The sequence below is a fragment of the Pelobates fuscus genome, chromosome 10 (genome assembly GCF_036172605.1).
Source record: "Pelobates fuscus isolate aPelFus1 chromosome 10, aPelFus1.pri, whole genome shotgun sequence".
NCBI classification, from domain to species: domain Eukaryota; kingdom Metazoa; phylum Chordata; class Amphibia; order Anura; family Pelobatidae; genus Pelobates; species Pelobates fuscus.
In genome coordinates, this window is record NC_086326.1 from 109,764,581 (window position 1) to 109,771,211 (window position 6,631).

The following is a 6,631-nucleotide window of genomic DNA, read 5'->3' on the forward strand; positions in this document are numbered from 1 at the left end:
GCAAGGTAAACAAAGGAAATGGTATTGTCAATATTAGTGATGTCTCCTATTTCCCCCCTCCTGTTTAGAACTGTTAATACCCAAGAAACCTTCCAAGAGGTAAAGGAGAACACAATACCAGATATCAGGTAGGGTAGAAGGTGCATATAAAGGCAAAGGTTCACACAGGTAATTGTGGTTAACACTTCTTTCTAAGAATGCAATGGTATATTATTTTATGAAAACTACTGAGAAGCCATAATTGCTGCCTTTCATAGAAAATGCTCTCTTTGACTACATCCCTACACAAACCTTGTGAGAATACTATTTCCTCTTCATCTCCACCCCTACACTATATGAATAAATTACACTGGCCCACACCATGAATTTCCTGTAATATTTTAAACCCAGAAGATTTTGAATTACATTGTTAAAGGGACATTTTAGTCACCAGACCAACAATAGTAGTTATTCTGGTGTATGCAGCCTGTCCCTGCAGGCTTTTTAATGTAAAGGTTTACATTACTGCATAGTAACACCTCTAGTGGCAGTCACTCAGACGGCCACTAGAGGTGCTTCCTATCTCAGTGCTGCATGGTGTGCATCACCTACATTCAGCAACTCCACACTTTGCGCTGAGATGCTGAGTCCCCATAGTGATGCATTGAATCAATGCACTTCTGTGAGGAGATACTAATTGGTGCAGTGCAGCGTGTTACCAAGCATGAGCAATAGCCTCCCGATGCTTTTCTATAAGAAAGCATTTGATTGGCTGAGATTGTTAAGTTTAATGATCTCAGCCATGGAGGTAGATTTGGGGCCATTTGCAGCGAGATAGGAAGAAAGATAAGTAACATCACCTTTTAAATAGGGGGGCAAGCTACCTAAATAGCTGTTTTACCACTATAGTGTCAGGAATACGTGGTTGTGTCCCTGACACTATAGGATTCCTTTAGGTACTGGTGGCCTTGACTCAAGATTATCAAGGGTTTCACCCTCGGAATGCATTTGCTGAGAGCAATATTTTTTAAATGTCTCAGAAAAGACTACATAGATTCTACATCACAACTTATTTCAGTTTAAAATGGTGTTGCCACTTTCAGATAATTGTTTACAGATGTGACTTGTTAAAAACTAATGCATTGTAGTTCTACATCTTAAAATATGAGCAGTTAAAAAGGTGGCCCTGTTGCAAAATTATTAAAGGCAACACATCTGAGGTACATACTCTAAGTCACACGCACACAAACATGCATATATATGTCTCCGAGACATATACAAACATAAAAGAAAACCCTATTACTTTACTGAGAGGGTAGTGGATGCATGGAATAGGCTTCCAGCTGAAGTGGTAGAGGTTAACACAGTAAAAGAGTTTAAGCATGCGTGGGATGTGCATAAAGCTATCCTAACTATAAGATAAGGTCAGGGACTAATGAAAGTATTTAAAAAAAACAAATTGGGCAGACTAGATGGCCCATATGGTTCTTATCTTCCGTCACATTCTATGTTTCTAATGATCTTGAAAAAAAGCATGAAAGTCATGTTTCGGTTTTTGCAGATGTGAGCAACTTTGCTGCAGAGAGATTTAGATAGACTGGAGGGCTGGGCACTCAAATGGCAGATGAAACTTAATGTAGAAAAATGCTAAGTTATGCACTTTGGCGTAAAGAATGCACCAGCAACTTATGCCCTTAATGGAAGTGAATTGGGGATAACACATGAGAAGGACTTTGGAATTGTTATAGACAACAAACTATGCAACAATATGCAATGTCAATAAGCAGTGGCTAAGTCCAGTAAGGTATTGTCATGCATGAAAAAGGGTATTCATTCTCCGGATGAGAATATAATTTTGCCTCATTATAAATCTCTGGTAAAACCACATCTCGAATATGCTGTGCAATTATGGGCACCTGTTTTAAAGAAAGATATTATGGCACTAGAAAGAGTGCAGAGGCAGGCTACAAAATTAATAAAAGGGATGGAACATATCAGCTAAAAAAATTAAACCTCTTTCGTTTAGAAAAACGTCACCTCAGAGGGGATATGATAACATTATACAAAAATATCCGGGGCCAATACAAACCATTGTGTGGAAACCTATTCACAAACAGGATTAAACATAGGACATGAGGTCATGCGTTTAGACTGGAAGAAAGAAGATTTAGCCTAAGGCAAAGGAAAGGTTTTTTTTACCGTAAGAACAATAAGGATATGAAATTCTCTGCCTGAAGAAATGTTTTTATCAGACTCCGTACAGAGGTTTAAACAGCAGCTAGATGCATACTTGCAAAAACAGAATATTCAGGATATAATTTTTCAATGTAGGGTAAACGCTTCTTGATCCAAGGATAAATCTGACTGCCATTCTGGGGTCAAGAGGGATTTTTTTTCCTAGTTTGGTGCAAAATTGTAAGTGCTGTTTTTTTTTTTGCCTTTTTTTGGATAAACCGCAAAAAAATAAATGTGAGGAAAGCTGAACATGAGGAAAGTCCATACACATGTCTCTTTTCAGCCTATGTAACTAAAAAAACTAAACAAAAAACATTATACAAATATAAATAATATAGACACACATACAGAGATACACACATACATATACATTTATATATATATATATATATATATATATACACAGGGAGTGCAGAATTATTAGGCAAGTTGTATTTTTGAGGATTAATTTTATTATTGAACAACAACCATGTTCTCAATGAACCCAAAAAAACTCATTAATATCAAAGCTGAATATTTTTGGAAGTAGTTTTTAGTTTGTTTTTAGTTATAGCTATTTTAGGGGGATATCTGTGTGTGCAGGTGACTATTACTGTGCATAATTATTAGGCAACTTAACAAAAAACAAATATATACCCATTTCAATTATTTATTTTTACCAGTGAAATATAACATCTCAACATTCACAAATATACATTTCTGACATTCAAAAACATAACAAAAACAAATCAGTGACCAATATAGCCACCTTTCTTTGCAAGGACACTCAAAAGCCTGCCATCCATGGATTCTGTCAGTGTTTTGATCTGTTCACCATCAACATTGCGTGCAGCAGCAACCACAGCCTCCCAGACACTGTTCAGAGAGGTGTACTGTTTTCCCTCCTTGTAAATCTCACATTTGATGATGGACCACAGGTTCTCAATGGGGTTCAGATCAGGTGAACAAGGAGGCCATGTCATTAGATTTTCTTCTTTTATACCCTTTCTTGCCAGCCACGCTGTGGAGTACTTGGACGCGTGTGATGGAGCATTGTCCTGCATGAAAATCATGTTTTTCTTGAAGGATGCAGACTTCTTCCTGTACCACTGCTTGAAGGTGTCTTCCAGAAACTGGCAGTAGGACTGGGAGTTGAGCTTGACTCCATCCTCAACCCGAAAAGGCCCCACAAGCTCATCTTTGATGATACCAGCCCAAACCAGTACTCCACCTCCACCTTGCTGGCGTCTGAGTCGGACTGGAGCTCTCTGCCCTTTACCAATCCATCCATCTGGCCCATCAAGACTCACTCTCATTTCATCAGTCCATAAAACCTTAGAAAAATCAGGCTTGAGATATTTCTTGGCCCAGTCTTGACGTTTCAGCTTGTGTGTCTTGTTCAGTGGTGGTCGTCTTTCAGCCTTTCTTACCTTGGCCATGTCTCTGAGTATTGCACACCTTGTGCTTTTGGGCACTCCAGTGATGTTGCAGCTCTGAAATATGGCCAAACTGGTGGCAAGTGGCATCTTGGCAGCTGCACGCTTGACTTTTCTCAGTTCATGGGCAGTTATTTTGCGCCTTGGTTTCTCCACACGCTTCTTGCGACCCTGTTGACTATTTTGAATGAAACGCTTGATTGTTCGATGATCACGCTTCAGAAGCTTTGCAATTTTAAGAGTGCTGCATCCCTTTGCAAGATATCTTTTCTGAGCCTGTCAAGTCCTTCTTTTGACCCATTTTGCCAAAGGAAAGGACGTTGCCTAATAATTATGCACACCTGATATAGGGTGTTGATGTCATTAGACCACACCCCTTCTCATTACAGAGATGCACATCACCTAATATGCTTAATTGGTAGTAGGCTTTCGAGCCTATACAGCTTGGAGTAAGACAACATGCATAAAGAGGATGATGTGGTCAAAATACTCATTTGCCTAATAATTCTGCACTCCCTGTATATATATATATTCCTCTAATCAAACACGCACTCTCATAGACTCACATACACACAGCTAAAAGAAAAACAAATTTAAAAAAATAATTAAAACAAATGTCTCTCTCTCTCTGTGTGTATATATATATATATATATATATATATATATATATATACATACATAACACACACACATACATAGAGAAGGATTGCTTCCCTTGTGTAACGGTAACATTTTGCAGGCACCCTTCCCCCCCATGTTGCATCCTTTTAGCATCAGGAGGAAGCTCATAAGATGTTACAGCCCAGTCCAATGCACCTAATGTGGACAAATTAGGAGAGCTGTTTATATATTTCCTACAAGATTACACTATTGTTTTGCTCAAACTGGTCATGACCATACCCTGCTGTCCTAGCAGGCACAAATATCAATTTAAAACAAATGTTGGTTCTATAGAAGAGGTTGGGGTGCATAACATCTCCAAAGCATCACATGATAACCATTACTGCGTAAATTGCATTGGGAACTTTATTTCTCATATCATGCAGATAGGTTGGCTGAGAATTTGAGAGGCTATGCAGATACTCTGTGGATATCTACACAGACAATATAGTAAGTTAAGTATGAGTTTAAGACCGAACCGTAACTAAATTTGCATTTATTTTCGGTGACCATTTATAATAAGCAATATAATTCCACTAGGTGACAAAAACAATATTCATCTATATCTATGTATGTGTGTGTTTATTGTATGTATGTAGATGGATTACATTTTCATATATGGTCAGTAATATTAAATTAGGAACCAGTGTCTTCTTTAATTCCTTTATTTGTATCTATCACTTACATTGCACCTGTTTATAAAAAAATATGGAACACTAGAGCCTGTGTAACCTATATTTCAGTATATCTACGTGTATATATACAGTGTTTGTGTGTGTATATATATATTGTATGATTGTATGTATATATTCTCAAATATACTTGAATTAAAATTTATAGTTTAAATGTTTACCCCCTTTGCAGCTCTGGAAGATTGTGAACCATAATTCTAGTAGAATATCATAGAATATAGGTGTGCAGCACGTTTTGATTCAGCATTGGAAGTAGCATTGCATAGCTTTCAGACACTCAAGCAAAGAAATCACCAAAGTAAAAAGTCCAACAATTGTACTAAATGGCATAAACAGTCGAATTTTAAAGCAAAACTGTAATTTTCCTGGAAATTACACTGGTGAATAAGATACTGCAATAGAATATTACTTATGATAAGCTATTTTTCGTGTTATGCACCTTTTCAGATTTAATTAGTTTGAATCAGCATCAGAAATTATTCTAATCTGTTAGAAAAAAACATAGAAATTTAGAATGTAATGGCAGATAAGAGCCATTCGGCCCATCTAGTCTGCCCAATATCGAAATACTTTAAATACTGTAGTCCCTGGCCTTATCTTAAGTCTAGGATAGCCTTATGCTTATCCCATGCATGCTTAAACTCAATCACTGTGTTAACCACTTCAGCTGGAAGGCCTCTCCGTAAAGTAATACTTCCTGAAATTATTTTTAAACCTTTGCCCCTCTAATTTAAGACTATGTCCTCTTGTTGTGGTAGTTTTTCTACTTTTAAATATGGTCTCCTCTTTTACTGTGTTGGTTCCCTTTATGTATTTCAATGTTTCTATCATATCCCCCCTGTCTCATCTTTCCTCCAAGCTATACATGTTAAGATCCTTTAACCTTTCCTGGTAAGTTGTATCCTGCAATCCATGAACCAGTTTAGTAGTATCAATATACTTCTGAAGATACGGTCTCCCTACAATAGTAAGGTCTCACCAGTGTTCTGTACAATGATTTATCCTCAAAGGTGCTCTTTAAAGTCTCTGGGATATTTTGCTGACAAATCGAATAAAAGGTGGTGATTTCTGATGCTGATTAAAATGAAGCAAATTGAGGTCATACTACTTTTGAATAAGCTGTTTAAATTGTTTAATATTTTTGGATAACCTTTTCAAATTATATAATATTTTCAAAAATATTTTTTTTTAATATTTTGATAGTTGTAGTATTTATATATATGATATATATTTTTTATATTTAAAAATTTTGAAAAAATTAAGTTGAAAAGCTCATTCAAAAACATTACATTTTATATTTAATATTGTTGGATTAGCTTTGCAAATCATTTAATATTTTTTAAAAAAAAAACTTTAAAAAAATATTTATCTTTAGAAGCTTATTCAATTGAGGCCTTAGTTCCAGTCATTAACTGTCAAACACCCTGTTACAGCAGTGTCAATTTCTAAATTTTATTTTTCAGACCTAAACCAAATTTGTCAAATACAGGGACTCTGTGAACATAACATAAACAAAACCTGGGAATTGACAGTTCCCTTTAAAAAAGTACATTAAAGGGTTTTTATCAAGGGGATTTTAATTTAAAAAAAAAAAAGCACTATTAATATAGCGATAGCGAGTTGGGGATGGCTAAATACAATAAGGGAGGG